General features: G+C 40.8%; 1 non-coding gene across 1 annotated transcript; it reads left to right on the plus strand.

The window, feature by feature from the left end:
* Positions 1-6,071: 6,071 nt before the first annotated feature.
* On the plus strand, positions 6,072-6,143 carry trnaq-uug (transfer RNA glutamine (anticodon UUG)). Its single transcript has one exon. It is a non-coding gene; the product is annotated as a tRNA-Gln (tRNA).
* The last annotated feature ends 12,649 nt before the right edge of the window (positions 6,144-18,792 follow it).

The following is an 18,792-nucleotide window of genomic DNA, read 5'->3' on the forward strand; positions in this document are numbered from 1 at the left end:
TTTACCAGGGTAGCTGGAGAAAATCCCTAATATGTTTGTTCTGGACAGGATAAACTTCCCTTGGTCCTGAGGTAATGCTTACCCCCCCGGCACTACTAATGCAGGGCTTATGAGACTAAATGACTCAGTAAGATATTCATGTTTTGCAGTGCACTATCATCGTCACTATAATTTTTTTCTTTTGACTGAATATTTTATGTACCACATGCCCTCCCACCCCACATTCATATGCATGTTTTTCTTCATAGGCCTACGTACAGTTGCCAATTAAGTAACTTGATTTGATTTGACTTGCGCTCACTGTATTCTGGCACTTACCTGTATATTCTGTTCTTTCACAGTAGCATCCACAGGTTAATGTGATGACTGGAGCCAGCAGGCAGTGCCAGTACACTGCCAGTACATTTCCAATCCACCTTGGCAGAGAGCCTTGCCTTGGCGCCGTGCCACACCTGGCCAGCGCAGCAGAGCAATGTGGTCCAAATACCCGCAGAGCCCCGAGCAGCTCAACCTCACATTACCGGCCAACTGATTAGCATAGGCACTTTGATATAAAGAAGCACACACTGTTGTCCCTTCGTCCCTTTCGCTCAGCTCCCCGTTTTTAGACTTTCCAAATTCTACATTTGGCACAATGGAAGTGGACAATGGTGAGAGTGACATGGCACAAACTGAATGAGGCAGTGTTGAGGTATTTGGATATTTGTGGCTGCTGATTGCTGAGAAGATGGAGTTCGATGATGTGAGATTTTGTCTTTGATAATTCTAGCGTGAGTCGCTGCAGAGTTTTTTTTTTACTCTAGGTGGATACACGCTGGGGAATTGCAGGAAGATTAAAATGGAGATTATTATGGAGGAACTGGCAGCTTTACAAGCAGCGAACTCTTGACTAGACTTTCCTAATTGTGGATGCAGCCAGTGGTTATGTACACTGCAACTCTGAGTATTAAAATCCTATTAGAAAAAAAAGACAAAAATTGCCAGTGGGGTGAGATCATTTTGCTTGTTGCCAATCCAAATCAACTTTATTGAAGGAAGCGACATTAACTTAATATTAGTGGGGTGCTCTGCCTTAATTCAAAACATTGAGAAAAATTAATTAAATGGGACAAACTGCTTTGGAAACTTGTGAAACTATTCCACCTGATTACAGATTGGGTTTGAGGACTCAAGACTACATTAAATACCTTGTTAAGATGGACACATTTTGCAGGGTTGCGATAAAGAAAGTGAGGCTGAGTACAATACTGTAGGCTCGTGGGTTGATGACCTGAGGAAGGTTGCTAACTTTTGTTAGATTTGCCTTAAGTAGAATAGGCAGAAAAGTCAGTTAGGGTTGCAGTAAAAATCCCAGTAAAAATCAGGGTCCCTCGCAGTAAAAGTCGAAAACTCATTGATTCAGAGCATTGCACATCAGGAGGGCAATCTCGGATAAGAGGCATTTCGATCAGGACAACACTTCATAGCAGCAGCACAAGGGTGAGAGAGGGAATGCAATGTCAAGAGTGCAATAAGCATGGCTCTAGGGCTTTATAGTACTCTACTTAAACACACAGACACACAATCTGTACACACATATGTGCTCTCTCTTTCTCTATCTCTCTCTCTCTCACACACACACACACACAGATCCACTCTCTCCCCATCATTAATGCTCATCAAAAGATCAAATGTTCTCTCTCATTGCATTTTCTCTCTCTCTCTCTATATATATATATATCTTTTGTCTCTTTTCATTCCATATGGAAAAATTACATTTCACATATACTTACGTAAGAATATAGTAAGAGATATGTTTCAAAATATACAAAAACTGGGCCGAAAATGTATTTGTACATGTAGATTCATCCCAAAATACAGCCAAAATCAATGTAAATGTAATTACTTTTGTATATTTTGAAACATACTGCAATTCTAAAGTATATGTGAAATGGGTTTTTTTTCAGCAAGGTGCACCTTTATCTAACATCTAACACTCCCACTCAACCCTTTTAGTCCTGTGGTTTATCACAATGTGCCTTCTAATTATGAGGAGCCGAGTGGAAACCAGGAACACTCTCCTTTCATTAGCGACAGGAAATTTGATCAATCTGATTGGCCTTCCTTATTAGCCCCTTTATTTACCACCTTCCTCCAACCTCTTTCTGTCGTTCAGGCACTCTCACGTCAAGAGTGTTTAGTGCAGACACTCACACACACACACACACAGACACACAGACTGAGTAATGCTGTCTAACAAAAAAGCCTCATTGTGGGATGTCAGTCAACCACAACGGCAAACTGCCTTCTCTTTGCCACAGTGATTTAATGTTTGACATTCCATGTGCATTGATACAATAGATCTGTTAAATAGCATTGTGTGACTGCTCATTTTCAATATTCCAATTCATCTTAAAATGTCTAATAGGTTATATTATGCAAAAATTATTACATATCTACTCATCTAGACTCAGGGAGCATTGGTGTAAAAGCCTGTATGTAAACTTGTTTTAAATAGACAATTCATTTGAACTTATGCAATTTAGAGTCTGTATTCTTTTTTGTATTGTATTGTATTTTACTATACTGAATGACAAACAGTGACTTTTTCTTTTCTATGGACCTGAAAAGCCAAGCAGGGAATCCGAATAACTCTTGTTCTCTCAGACAAAACATAAATATAGAAAATATATACGGTCAGAAGAAGAAAGCTCTTGCCCATTCACTACTTTATCTTCTATGGAGGCAAAATCAGCAGGACAAATGTATGAGCATATATCCATTTTGCTTGATTTTTCAACATACGGTTTGTCTTTACTGCCATGGTAGAAGGGAAAAAAGTTGGGAAAGTGCAACTTTTGACACCATGTTGCATCTGCAGGCATAGATGGCAGCACTTTCCCACCAGTGTTGGCGGAGTTTACCACCGATCTCCCATTGAAAACAATGAACATCCGGCAGCATGAGAGAGATGGAGGAAGTGAGAGAGAGACAGAGGTGTAGAGAACAGTAGAGAGAAACAGAGAGAGTGAGAGCGACAGAGAGAGAGAGAGATAAAGAGAAGCATGCATGGCACTCTTCAAATCTCTCCTGGTTTATTCCGCTCACATGTGAGGCATTAGAACCTCTCTTGTCGTCAAAGCCCTTCCTGTCAGCGTCTGTGCCTCCGATGCTCTGAGAGAGATTAAATCTACACGAGTGACAGCATCGCCGCCGCCGCCACGCGACCGGCCGTCAGCATCGCTACGAGTCCCTCCGTCTGCCTCTTGTTTCTCCTCTTTTCATCTGAGCTCCGGCACAGACTGATGTCTCCTTAATTATTTGACAAACAAGTCGCTTGTCATCCCGTCTCGGTCTATCTCTCCCTCCTCTCCGTCTCTTTCTTCTTCGTTCTCTTTCGTTCTCGCGCTCTGTTGGCAGACTGGTGAATAATGGAGTGGCTCTGTCTGGTGGCCGTCTGTGTGGGATTAGTCGGTGTGTGTGTGTGTTTTGGGGGGGTCACCTGCTGTATGTGGCTGCATGTGGGGTTGATGTCGGAGGGTTACCCTGCAGCTAGTCACCGGCAACCCGCTCACAAGCACATGCAATTACCTCAGCAAACACACACTTCATGGAGGTCTGCATCGCCAATAACACACACACACACACACACACACATATGAACTTTAGTACACGCACATAGACACAAACACATATACACACCATGCACTGCTCTCCTACTCCCCTACCATAGCAAATACACAGCCTCGAGGTCTGCATCACCAATAACACACACACACACATCTACACACACGCACACACTCCATTAAACACTTTTTAACTCCACAACCTGGTAAACACACACCCCAGAGGTCTGCAGCACCAGTAACACACACATGCACATACCACAGTCTACTCTCCTACTCCCTTATCAGCAAACACACACCCAATAGACCCTTTGCAGAAGCTTTCTAAATACCATAGCAACCATACCTGACACAATGTTGGAAGACCGACAAGTTTGTTGAAAAACTCTATCACTGACGTGCTAGTGCTATGCACTGAATTACATCATTGTCCTCCAATACTAATATTGTCTGGGCGGGGCATCAATATGAGCAATTTTGATCACATTTTTTCACAATACTGAAATAAAAAATAGCTATTGCAGTCAGAGTTTAGAGAAGTAACATTATAGTCATGCTAATGCCTTAGGTGTTTTTCAGTTCAATTCAATTATTTTGAAATTTAGTTTGGAACCAGGGTATAAAAAATACATTTAACATGACAACACACTAACAACAATCTACAAAAAACATTACAGAGACATGCAGTTGCTACAGAATGGAGTTTCAACACTGCAAATAGGCTAGGGTGACCACATTTTCAAACCTCCAAACCGGGACCCTTAAGTGTACCGCACGTTCATGCACGCGCACAAGTATGCGCTTATGCATGCACCATAGTGCATGTAAAACGCTCATCATAGAATTTTCGAATTAGACCAGCTGTACAGTCCATGGATCGAAAGATCACTGTCACCAGCGTTTGCCCCGCTGAAGTAGGTCGCAACGGTGCTACTACTAGCTTGTAGCCACCGCTTATGTTTGGCCGTCTTAATATGATCTTTTATGTCGGCATGTCCACCATGTGCGACCGAAAATGTACTCTTGCAGTGTGTGCAGAACGCAGCATTTTCGTTGCAGGCTACTTCACGAAGAAAAGAGTAAGCCTTCTGGAGGTCTTTAGAAAAGACCAACTTTCTCTTCGGCATGACAGCTAACCGTTAGCGTACTGACAGATTCTGTCAGACAGAGCCACAAGCGTCATAGGCTAGCAACAGCCTTGACAACGACACATTGATTGATTGACACGCATACAGACAAATCAGTGTTGAATTCAGACGCGTGGTGCATTGTTTATGTTTTTTGATTGGGTTAGGTAATAATGAGCGGGACAGAACATGATAAACGTCTATGTAAGCGCTGAAAACAAGTATAATACTATTATTATTATTTTAATTGTGGTGAAAACCGGGACAATTTGGTAGTGAATGTTGAAAACCGGGACATTTTAGTGTTTTACAGATATTTGTCGGGACTCGGGACACCCATCTTGAAACCGGGACAATCCTGGACAAACCAGGACGTCTGGTCACCGTAAAATAGGCGAGTGTAGTAGTTACCAATCTTGCCAGCTAGCTATAGGCTAGGTAACGCTAGGTAAACCAACAACTGTGCGCTGCTTCTTTTGCGTTGCTAAACAATGAAAGCAGTAGACGGCGTTGCTGTGTATGCTAGCAATGATTCAGACATTTCTTTCTCTAAAGTTCAGTACTTGTTGACTCTTACTTGGATAACAAGCCTTATATTTGGGAAGCTATATTTAGTTTAAATGACAGATATGAACTGATCTGAGCTGACTGTAGCCTACTGATCGCAGTCTGCCTTGACGTCTTTGTGATTGATTAAGACTATCCACAGTCGTCCTCTTTTTTTCTGACAGTTTTTATCTCCTTGATTTCAAGAATTTTTGGAAGTTTATAAAATCATTTGTTCTCTGTCATTTTTCCTCTCTTGTAGCAGCCAACCACACAACAAAAGCTGACCACGGTGTTTGCAGTGTTGACAGCAGCAAGTGGGCCACTAGGGGGCTGTAGGATGCTTCTGCATCATTAGCCATGCTAGCACAGATCCCATAGACTTAACACTGGGGGGCTTGGTATAAGAAGACAACACAGCAGGGAACGAGAGGAGTGAGAAGGAGAGAAAGACAGTGGGGAGGTAAGCAATAGAGAAGCACGGCACACAGGAATATTGATTGTCTCCCGAACACCTGATTCACACCACACCACAGGTCAATTTTTCAGTGGAGGTGTACTAGTCTGTACACTTCGCTCTGCTACGAAAAGCCAAAAGTTTTTTGATGAGAGGGGAATTGTGACCCTTTTGGCTTCCCATACTCAGCAGCTGCGTCCCTACTCTATCCTGCCCAAACACACACACACAAAAATAATCACTTTGTTCACCAAGTAGCCTAATACTACATCACAGGGGCAACTTGCACCTCACACTGCAGTGCAGGACATACAACAGAGTTCAAACTGTACATCTGGTCCCATGGTGTAATGGTTAGCACTCTGGACTTTGAATCCAGCGATCCGAGTTCAAATCTCGGTGGGACCTCGTTCTTTGTGGCAGCGGGGTGACTCCCACCCTGAATCCCTACCAGCTACAGAAGAGCTTCTCTGAACGTGAACCTGATCTCTGATCACCCTTCCAGGGAGATCAATATACCATCGCATTATTATTCTATCTCTACACAGAAATACAAAAAAAAGCATTCTATCATTATGTGCAATCATGCACGGCACGCAATATTTTGCAGCCGTGGGTGAGAGTTCGGCAGTGCGATGGAACAACATACTATTATACTGAGTAGGAGGGATTATGTGGAATAAGTGCTAAGCCTTACAGTGCATGGGCATAGAGTTACAGTAATGTTATAGCTATAAGCATAATACTGAATGTTGAATTTACATACAGTATGTAGGGTGATAAATATACTGTATACATATAACATAGTCTGTATAGGGAGTGTGGAGTGACGCAAGTGTGTTATACTGTTCCTTTGCATTGTGAGCTCCTGTTTATGTCGTTATGCCGTTTATGTGTCAGTATGAACAGATTGAAGTCGATCAAATCAACTGGTTTTAAGAATTACCTTCAATCAAGTGACATTATCTTGATACTAAGGGAGTGATATGTTTTGCAAAATATTGTCACTGGTATATAAAAAAGAAAGAAGGCTCTACAGAGCGAGAGTGAGAGAGTACAGGTACATCTGCAAACTTTTCTTCACTATATTGTGCGTACAGGGAGAAAGGGACCGAAAGAGATTATTGTCTTATTGATGAAATATTGTCACCCTCTATTATGTGATATGAGTCATGTGGTGGGCATGTAAGAATAACTTATTTTTCTTCTTCTTCAGCACCACCCACATGGCAGCCTTGAAAATGTTGAAGCACGACTGTTGCACCTTCATGACCTACACTCATAAAACCGTGCTCCAATTCAAAGGAAACTTTATTAAACGTCTTTTTAAAAAAAACACACAGCAACCTGATGGAGAAAGTTGAAATATTTATATGCCATTAAAAAGGAGGCTTTTAAAATTTCTCTGCATAAAAGGTGTTGACATTTTTGTTTTTTGTTTTTACTGCTTTTACCTTGTACCATAATTCCTGTTGGCTTCTAATTTGGATTCAGCGAAGAGCTGCCCTTTCGACATCAGACAATTTACTATTTACTACTTCAGAGGCAAAGCAGCGCTCCAACTGCTCCCTGCATGTTGTTGATTATTCATATCGACTTTAGGGAATGAATAAAAAAGTAACGGAAAGTGACAGAGTGATGAAAGAGGACGAAACGGCGGGATTAGGGGAAGAGAAGGTATCGGCAGAGAGGGAGAAAAAACAAATTCTAGAGAGGGAGAGGGGGGAGAAAACGAGAAACTGAAGCAGAGAAAGAGAGAGAAAGGCGAGATAAAGAGAAAGAAAGAGAAAATGAGGTGGAGAAAGTGAGAGAGGAGTGTGTACCTGTCAGCCCCGTGCCAGTCATCCTCAGGCCATCTGCTCCACTACATCAAGGGCTTTGCATTGATTAGCATGCCATTACACCCCTCGCACGGTGTGTGTTCATCCATATAGACTTCCATAGTTGTGTGTGCAGCCCATACACGTATCCGTTTGTGTGCCTACATATGCATGAGCGTGTGTTTTTTGTGTATGCATATGTGCGTTTGCGTCCATCCATGGATGCTTGCTTGCGTGTGTGTGTGTGTGTGTGTGTGTGTGTGTGTGTGTGTGCTTGATTGCGTCTGATTGTGTAGGCGTTATGTGTGGCCTGCCTCCCAGATATACTGTTGTACATAGGGGATTTGTTTGGCCATAATTACACCGGTGCATTGAGGTTTCCAGTTGAATGCTGGTGGGGGGAGGGGGGTGGAGGTCTGTCTGGAATAACCAGGGTTACAGATCAACAGGGTTTCCTCCAGGGTCTTCACCCTGCTTATGGCGAGACATGAGAGAGAATGGCAGACTGGGGCTCGACTGTGTTTTCACTGCAGCTTAAAAAAAAAGTGATTTCAGCGTATTGAAATGCATTGAAAAAACTGTAACGCTTTAAAATAAAACAGCTATTAGCGATGTAGCTTCTATTCCTGGATCCATTTTGTTGTTTTGTGGTGTATTTTTCTTATTCCCGTTGATAACTGGCCAAACGTAGACGACATGACGTCACGTTCAGATATTTCCAGCAGCTACTATGGAGTTTGATTTCAGAAAATGTTTCAGCAATCTAAAACATCAATGGTAAACGTCAGGTTTTGGTGTCAGTCCCTCTGAATCAAAGAGCGAGGGCTTCTTTCAAGAGCCAATGTCAACCTAACATTATTCCAGTCACATGCAACCCACTGGTAAACGGAACAAGGTCTCGCCCCCTCTGGGGTTTGTCGAAAAGCATTCTGGGAAACGTAGAAAACAAAATAACTCCTGGAATGCACAAATTGTTGATAACAGTGTAAAAGTATCCGAGGGTGGAATTATGGAGGACCAAAACAGTCACAATTAAATAAATAAATATGTGTCAGTGAAATAAATAATTCCATAAATAAATACAGAAATAAATTAATAATTGTTCCTAATAATAATAATAATAATAATAATAATATTTTTTTTAATAATAAATAATATTATTTCATAATTATTGTTTTCATAATAACATGACTATATTTAATTGTATTTTTATTTCATAAAAACTTTATTTTTCAAATGGCATTTATTTTCAATTACATGATAATATTATTTAGAATTACATTTTTCAAAGTGGTTATTTTATTTACCTGTTTCTTTTTTCATTGCTCCTCATTTATTTCATAATAACACTTTTCATAATGTCTCAGCCATCTGTCAATCAAAGTGAATGAGGCGGGATCTATTGGCTGATTGGGTAATCCTTTGCAATCGATTATTTTTTTATTTCTTTTACATTTTTAAAGAAGTTCCGTTCACGGTTTAATATTAGTGTTCAGGAATACTGCAAGAGCTAAGACGAGACAGACTTACCACCGTTTTCTACTTGTAAACAAATATACCGCTTCCGGGTCATTACATGTCCGATTTCTGCATTTTCCACTCCAAAATAAACCTTTTAACCACTAGAACACAACAACTATAACAACTTAAATCTGGAGTCAATCGGATTTAAGTTTTGGTCGGTCGGTCGGTCGGTCGGTCGGTCGGTCGCATGCAACACATGCAATGTGTCAAAGTCGTCTTTTGTCGCCAAACATGCCGATGGTGTGCATGGCCAAAAAGTTCCATTTTGGTCTCATCTGACCACAACACACAATTTCAATTGTAGTTCCAGTGATGCTTGGCAAAGTTCAGGCGCTCCAGTTTATGGGTTGCACTCAGTAAGGGCTTCTTTCCTGCAACCCTTCCAAAGAGCTTGTTGACATGGAGGAGGCGTCTAACTGTTGATTTTGACACTTGATAACCTCAGCATCCCACTCAACTGTGCAGTTGTGAAACTGTGATCCTCCTCACTGTTCATGGGGACAATATGCACATGCGTCCTCTTCCTGGTGAATTTGCAACTGTTCCACATTTCTAAAACTTTTTGATTATTGCCCTGACTGTGCTTAGTGGTATTTTACTATCTGCCTCCTCTGAGTTGAAAGCCCTTTGATTTTCCACAAAGTGATGGATGACAAATAGATTTTACATGTGTGCAACCTCATATTTTGACCCCAGTGAAACAGGAAATGATGAAAGCAATACAGTTTCTTTATTTATTTTATACAATAAATTTTGCTCATTTTCATGAAGGGTGACAATAATTCTGGAGTTGACTATATATGTATATGTATGAAGCAATTCCTGTATGATCATTTCTGAATTTCACAATTAGGGATGTTAATGATTAATCGACGATCGATAAATCCCGAATCGGGATTTTTTAATCCCGATTTGTTAATCTTTTGAATTATGCTTGGTTGATTAACTTGTTGAGTAGGCCTAAAGACAGAGGTAAAAACACACATTTTGTATTTTCTATTTTCCATGTCAAAAGCTGTTTTTTACATAATGATTAATTGATTAATTGGTCATTAACATGACTGACGATCAATTAAGGACATTTCTTAAAATTTGCATCCCTATTTACAATGCATGAATTCACAGTAAATGGATCTCATAAATGTGACTTATTGAAAACAAGGACTGTTGGCTTCAGGTGAGTTGAGCACGATTCGGGATAAAAACTCAATAACCATCATTTTCATGCTGATGTTCACCTCCCACATCTGAAACTCGTCCAGCGTAAGTCTCCGGAAGCCAAAACATCCCAAAGTGACTTGAAAAAGACCGACATTTACACCATTATTTAGCTGAAATCGCCACTCAAGCTGTTATTTCAAAATACATAAATTAGCAGAAACAAGACTTTTGGTTTGGCCGTTTAGCCTTCAAAATAAAAGCGCAAGATTTGAAAATAGGTAGAAATACTGTCTTAAACCAATTACTTTGTATTTAATCGTCAAATTCAATAAGTCAGCACCCATATTAATGTTTGATGTCCACTTAAGTCTCTGTTCTGTATGTATTCTACACAGTGTAATACATGCAGCGTTTATAGTTAACAAAATTGCGTTATTATTTTGACATCAAACACTAATATGGGTGCTCACTTATTGGATTTGACGATTAAATACAAAGTAATTGGTTTATGACCAAAGTCCACTGGTCTTAAACCACTAAAACGCTAACTGGCTAATTACAGCTAACAAAAGCTGGTTGCATATTGTGATGTTAGCATATATTTTTGGAAAAAATTGTATATTTACAGTGCAGAAATGTGCACAGCAACTCTTTGGCATTTTCAAAACTGTTTAAAGGCGACAAAGATTGAATATGTTACCGGGTGCTAACGTTAGCTTGTTGGCTATCGTTTTTGTCTTACTCCTTCTGTCATAACTCCTGTTCTGCTAGCATTTTCTGACCATGAATCAAGTCACTTTTTATGGTCGTGCAGTTTTCTAACAACAGAAACAGAAACATATGTCAATGACCGCACTTGTATTACGTTATACTTTACTCAAAACTCAAAATGTGTAGTGACAGCTTGAGTCGGGGGTGACGGAAAGTAGACAAAGACAGTAGGCTAACACTGCCTGCCTGAAACATCATCATCATCGTATAATGTAACTGTTGCATTTCATGGTGCCCTTAAAAAGTTGTCTGCCATTAAAGTTTTCTAAGGATAATGTAGCATTGTGACAAAAAGTTATAAAAGCAACAGACCATTCAAAGTGACATGTGGTGAATAACATTCTTGCTGCGATGAACTGTGGCGCACTCCCTCGTATGTTTTATTGCTTAAATAAAAACTGTCCAGTGTTCAACTATCTAGCCCCCGAAAATGAACAGATTCACTTTATTATATTATTAATTTGTTCGAATGAAACTTGGTCACAGCTCGAAGTACTCGGCCCATTACAGGTACAGTGGCAAGAGAGAGTTCATGAAGTCACTGTTAACAAATTTTTATATTACCGTAAAACTTCTGATAGCCATTATTGAGGACAGGCTTTTAATACTCTGCCTGCACATTACACCCAATTGACAAATTTGAATAATGCATACACTGAACCCAAACTAAGTCATATGATCAGCATATACTGGACACAACATGCAATGAAATTATGTGTAATGCATGCTGAAACAAGCTGTTTTTACAGGAAATGTAGCAGTAGTAATTTTTGTAACTGGATCAGACTTTTAGAAGACAGCCTATTATTTGGGGCCAGGATTTTATTAACAGTGCCACAGTAGTTATTATATCATTCTCTTTAATTTCAGTTAAAAAAACAATGGCTGCGTGTGATGATCAGGTATCATTTGGATTTAAAAGAAGAGAGAAAACAGCAGCTTGGCAGTGGCTTCATATATTTTTCCTCTCCACTGCAGCATGGAGTTACTTTCATATAGGAGACCTCGAATGTTTGATGCACTCAATATTTGATAGTGAAATGAATCCCTGGGTGTTGGCGGTTGGCGGTTTTTGTCTCTTAAGCAAGCATGTGTGTCGTGCACGTACACACACACACACACACTAGCGGTAGGTGTCCAATCTCTCTCTCTCTCTCTCTCTCTCTCTCTCACACACACACACACGGTTGGCAGTAGAAGGCTTGCCAGTGTGCCAGCTGCAGCATGAGGCTCCAGATCCATCTCGAGCCAACAGGATCAGAGCAGCGAGCCTGTACTCTCTCTCTCTCTCTCTCTCTCCCTCCCTCTCTCTCTCTCCCTCATGAGAACACACACTCAGAGGGCTGCGAGCCATACCTTTGTTCCTACTGAGAGGTGAGATCAAGTTAGCTGGTTAGCTGCTGCACTGTGGGATCAGTGTGAGCTTCGTGATCAGGGGCCACAGGGGGAAGAAACACAGAGAATCAAGCAGGCAAATCAAGCAGGCACGGGGTGAAAAGCTCAATCTTTGGTGCCCCCACTTTAAACACTGTTGCCCCACAATTGGCTTTATTGATATAATGAATTAAAAAATTAAAGTCACAAAGAAACAGCATTTCTATTGTGTCTTGCTTCCAGAATTTGACATATTATCCGTTGAAACAAGATGGTACGCCATGAAGTAACCACTAAACATACACTGTTTTCCAGGAAGTAAAAGTTTTAAAATTTTTTTTCATTTGTTATTATATAGATTATGATATGGACAATTGGCTAACAAGGTGAAAAAGTAATTTTCTCATTTCATGGTGGCTTTAAATCTATTCTCTGTGATTTTTTTCTGACAGTGTGTGACAGCGAAACATGACTTATAAACGTACATACGTAAATGCAAAGACGTATATTTGGAGTAAAACAGGCTTGTGTTTTGAGTTGTGACGGGCTTATAAAGTTCTAAAAACTCTAAAAAGTCAAACTCTTCAAAAATATCTGCATAGGCCACAAATTCAGATGCTAAAATATATTCTTGTTTGTATTTTTAATTCAAGTCAGTTCAGGAAATGGATATACATTCAAATCCAAGTGATTAAAAAAAAATTGGCATCAGCACATCATATTCTGCCTGTGTGTTTTTTTTTTTAATATTCAATCCCCATATTTCACATTTAATGCTCAGAAATTTGACATAAGTGTAAAGTGTATGATCTTACAAGAGGTCCAGCAAACATAATGAGGTGCTGGACAAGGCAGCGAATTGCCCAGAGGCTAATAAAACCTTGTACTAAACAGTTACTATTGATTAAGTCTTAGCCTCTAAATGAGTTGTTGTAATGAGATCAATCTTAATTTTATCGTGGGACACCAGTGAGCTCACATCAGTGGGAGCTCGGTGCTCTAATGTTCGGTCTGTGTTCAGAGTAAATTTGAGATATTGAGCGTTGAAGTTCTCACATCCCACAGAGCAAACTAATAAAACCTTTTTAATTTGCACCTTTTATCCCCTTAAATCTAACTTCAGCCACATGCAAAGATCAGTGTGTAGATCAGGGATGTAATGGAAGGTAAATCTATCGAAATTCAGCTTACTGACCTTTTTATTTTTTACTTACCCATATTTTAGACTGCCATAAATCAGATATAATGATACACAGAATTGTATTACATATAGTTTTTAGTTACATGATTATAAATTACATGAGGATAAGGTGTATTAAGAAAAAAGTATATATTAAACGCATATATTATTTGATTTTTGTTTGCATTGGTGTGTTTTTTACAGACTGGGGCTGACCAGAGCAGCCTGATTTGGTGTAATAAGCATACAGTTTTGTTATGCAATTACGTGCTCTGTGCATGAAAAGTGAGAGAATTTCATGTTCCCAGCACAAAAGGGTTACCTGAAGGAGGCACGACTATAAACAGGCAGTAGTCTCACATTGAAGTAGCACAGTGGAAAGTAAGGGTGTTGTGGTTGGGGGGAGGTGGGGTATAGGTAAAGTTTTTCTTATTTAACCATGACAAAAGCTTTTCCCCAACCTTAACCAAGTTGTTTTAGTTGCCTAAACTTAACCGTTAACCAACCTTTAGGTGAAAATGCCATGTCCAATCCATGGTCGAGGAATGTAATCTTCAAATAATTTGTGTAAACCTGAGTTTCAGACTTAGTGCTCATTTCACCAAATTTTATGAGATCATGTTAGACCAGAGGCCAAAGATTACCTAACTTTGTATAATCACAATATCACTGAGCTGCGTTTGTATAGCGCTTTTGCACTTCGTCCTTAATATTTAGAGCATAAGTGATGAGAAATAAAAATAAATATATTTTTACTATGCCTTTGTGAAAAGGATTTTTTCCTTTTTTCCTGAGCAGTGTGTGGTTTCCTCAAGTCCAGCTAACTTTGTATCACTATACAGTATCACTGAGCTACATTATATGAATAATTCATATAATGTATACATTCATTCATTCATTCATTCATATAATGTCATTTTTGACCAGGAAATCAGATGAGACCTTAGATTTACAGACATAGTAGGGCATGCCATGTACTATTGCATGGGGTTTAGAGTCATGGGTTAACCCTGAAGAAACTGACCCAAGTTTAGGTCCAATACCAATAACTCCAAACTATGGCAAATGTATGGTAAAACCAAACATGCGTGCGCACACACACACACACACACACACACACACACACACACACACACACACACACACGTATTTTCTAATCCTTTTAAAAGTTTAGGTAGAGAATGCACTCCGGTCTTGACTGCGGCGTGAACACCCTGCTCCTCGGAGGCTAAGATGTTTAGTGTTTTTTTCTCAGTAAATACGCCATGTCACTGGGGTTAAATACCACCTTAAGGAACAATGGAATTGAAAGTGAAGGCAATTAGCAAATCAATAGCTGTTTAGAGCTGGCGGTTTCTAGGGAGGCTAAACATCATCATTCTAGAAGTGGGGTTGGCAATGTTTTTTTTCTCCTTCTCCATTCTGAAACTTTTTTTTTCTTTTTCTTTGCTACTGCTAATTAGCAATAAAATGCACCTCTCGAAAAGCACTTCAGTGGAAAATGGAACATTGATTTTATTTATGTGTGTATCAAGGCGCTTTATAAAATATTGAGGTGGGTAAAAATGCCGGGAATTGATTTAGGCAAAGAGGGAGGAAAAGGTTTGACAATTTAAATTATAAAGTAGAAGTTGCTCCTCTTAAAACTTTTACATAAAGGCTTTTAATCTATCACTTTAAATGCATCAAAAATAGGCAGAATACTCAAGGAGAACATTGATTTTGAAAGTAATTGCTCCCCCCCCAAATTCATGAAAAAGTAAGCTTGTGCGGTGGGCAGTCAAAAGTTTTCGGATCCGGTGTGACAAATCTTGACAATGAGTGTGTACAACAGTCCACATGTTGTGTAGACATCAACACCTTGTATCAGAAACCTATATTTGCAATGTGATGTAGGTGCAACTTTTGAATTTGCTGAAAAGCACTAATCCATCTCATTTGGATTCAATGTCAAAGCTCAAGTTCAAAGCTATTTTTTAGCACATACACCCTGCTGCGCTCTCCAGTAGAAACCTTGTATGATCTGTCCCAGGCTACAGCAGCACTGCTCTGTACCTCCAACCAAAGGGACTGCAGTGTATAGCTGTCACCACGCTTGGTTTCGACGTGACAGGCCAGGGGGACGCTGGCCGCCCGCCGCTCTTTCAGGACGCCGTCGGGTCGACGCCGGGCCGACACCTCATCCATCTCAGCCTCCCTGAGCCACCTGAGCCTGCCCTAACAAGGAGCTGGGGGAATCAGGAGATGGGGAAGAGGGGGGGATGTAAGGAAAGAGGAGAGGGAGAGAAAGGGGCGAAGGGGAGGTAAAATGAGGAAAGGATGAAGGAGAAGCGAGAAGGTCAAGGGAGGAACGTGAGAAGGGGGGAGAGAGACCGAGGAGCTGGGGAAGGAAGGAATGGGAGAGCCCAGAGGAGAAGAAGACAAGTCTGTGAAAAAATGGACAGAGTGGGAATGTGAGAGAAGAAGGGTAGAAAAAGTAGAAGAAAAGAGGAGGGGGAGAACCAATCCCTGGTCAATGTAGCTGCCTGAGGGGCTGTCATTACATTCTAGTCCCAAGGCTACACCCTTCTACCATTTTACCTTCAGAGATGGCAAGGTGACCTATTGTGCTCAGGCAGTGGAACAAACCAACTGTCAATTAGCGTTATCACCCACTAGTGGGCTTAGCAACCTGGGTGGACAGGGCCACCACCGTACCCTTTCCTTTAACATGATGTCAAAGCCTCTCCGCTGTCATTTCACGACATCCATTAGGCATTAGGAAGGAAGCACGTTTCATGATGGCTAGTAATGGATTTCATTCAAAACGATGCCTGTCCATTTCCATATCCACTAGTAGATCAGGCATTACCAGCTCAAATGAAGGGCATGTTCACACCGAGGACATTAATTCAAACTGCAGTGTTTCCTCCTTTAGTTTGGTTAATTTGGCCAGGTGAGAACAACGCCATTTGAACTCTTGTGGCACCAAATAACGGCACCAAGACGTTTAAAAATGCGAGTCTCTGTCCTCTAACAGGAGAACTGAGGTGAGGTTTGTTAGGAGAGAGAACGTAATCCCAACCAACTACAGGAAACCACCCCAAAATGCAAGGGTTTATGAGTAGAAGAAGATGGATGTTGACATCTCATAGTCAGCAGTTCCTCATGCTTGGAAAGCCTAGCATAGCAAAATGAAGTCTGGACTGATGCTCATATACAGCTATTTCTTCATGTGTTCTTAATGATTTATCATGGTATTTTTTGGCATAACTGAGCTGCACTTCCATAGATATTATTTATCTGTCAATGAGATGACTTTGCCACTGGAACACATCAACTTTCGGAGCTCATTCACTGATCTAATTATAATGGGAATACCAATTCTAACTATTCAGGTTTTGTGAATTTAGCCTTCAGGTTTATACCATTTTTACCTTCAGTGTTGTTATACATCAGTTGTTTTTCATGACTGTGCATGAGCGAAAATAAATCACCAGTTGAATGAGTACAATGAGTAACTCATAAGCTTTGCATCACCAGGAAAGGAGGAAAAAATTACTCTGTTTATCATTTATGAAACCACACGCTCCCACAATTAAACAGTGGGTAATAGAAAGCATTTTCATAATTGACATTAGTAGATGTTTAGTCATGAGGAGATTACCTTCCATTCATGCTTAGGGAGGCCGGTTGTGTTCATGCATGATAAATGTGTATGGGACACACTTGTGGCTCTAAATTGACTTCATTGAGTTCATACTTCCCAATTACAACCCAACAAGGGCTTGTAAACAAAAGTCACATGACTCACAAATACCTTGGTGATTGGAATGATGAAACAAATTCTATTCTAGTCGCTGTAACTGTAGCTAAGTACAATGGACTTTGTACTGCGCTCTTCTTCTCTGGTGTTCATACCAGTTAAGCATCCTTTCTATCTTCTCTAACTCCGATTCCAGTTCAGCTCTACTTCTGTGTGCCTATACACTAAAAAGAAGATTCTTGAGGATGGCGGACCCTCCAACTCTCCTCTAAAACACTCTCACCAAAACTGCAGCCTGTCAACAAAAAGCCCTTTCATTACCATTAATTAATGCGGAGTTGATTAGTTTTCCCTACTTACTGGTCCACAGCCTGGTTGACTTTTTCCACATGCTTATAAAATAGAGAGAAGTGGCGGTGGCGGTGGCGGCGGTGGCGGCGGCGGCGCGGTGCTGAAATGCGGTCGATCAATGCTGGAAATTAAAGTCCAATGAAAAGCAGGCTGAGTGTGTTCAGTGGCGCGTAGGCGAGCCTGAAGGGTGTGTGTAGTGTGTGTAGTGTGTGTGTTTTATGGGGAAGAAATAGAGAGAGTTGTGCATTCACATATATCAATGCATGTATGCGCTTGTGATACGGTGCACATGCATCCCTGCCTGTGTGAAAGAGCTGGAAAGAGAGACGGAGCGGGTGAGAAGCTGAGAGAAATAAGAGAGAGAGAGTGTGAGAGAGAGACATAGAGAGTAAATGAGAGAGAGGGGAGGGTCTCTTAGTAAACACACAGCCTGAAGCTCATTAAAAGTGTCTCTCTGAGGGGCTCGGAGGCAGCAGCAGAGTTGGACTCAGTCTACCCCTCTGTCCTCCCGGCTCCATACTAAACAGCCTAATTAGACTTAGATTCTCCTGAGCTCCCTAATGATAGCGCTTCACAAAGACAACACGAGGAAACGCAGCACACTGGGAGCCTTAATCTGACGCTCATCCTCTGGTTTGTGCTTTCTCGCTCGGTCTCGCTTCAATAAATGTCGGTTTATTCACGGCGGAGCTGCGATGCATTCAGGGGACTGGGCAGTTCAACTGTTACTCTTGTTGAGAGATGCTGTTTTAATGCTTGGCAAATTGACTTTTACAGCTCATGAAAAATGCAGTATTTATTTGTGCGGGTGATGATATGAGAAATAACTTGCAGCTCAAGAATAATGCCAAGTCCAAATATTAAGCCAAACGAAGGCCTCAAAGCCTTAAAAAACTGCCTACAGCATTCTTTTTATCAGTCTGTCCATGTGTGTATTGCAGTAAGTCTGCATGCCTGCTTATTTGTGGCATTTAAAGTGGCAATCTGCGAGATCCTTGTTTTTTTAAATTTTGTCTCTTTGTCATTTTTGGTGCTAAGCGCTCATTGCTGTGGTGTTTTTCCCACAGCGCAGCCGAGGGCATCACGAGGCAAATTCAGGTCAGGCAGTCAGTCAGTCAGGTAACGCTTAGT

The sequence above is a fragment of the Centroberyx gerrardi genome, chromosome 14 (genome assembly GCF_048128805.1).
Source record: "Centroberyx gerrardi isolate f3 chromosome 14, fCenGer3.hap1.cur.20231027, whole genome shotgun sequence".
In the NCBI taxonomy this organism is placed as follows: Eukaryota; Metazoa; Chordata; class Actinopteri; order Beryciformes; family Berycidae; genus Centroberyx; species Centroberyx gerrardi.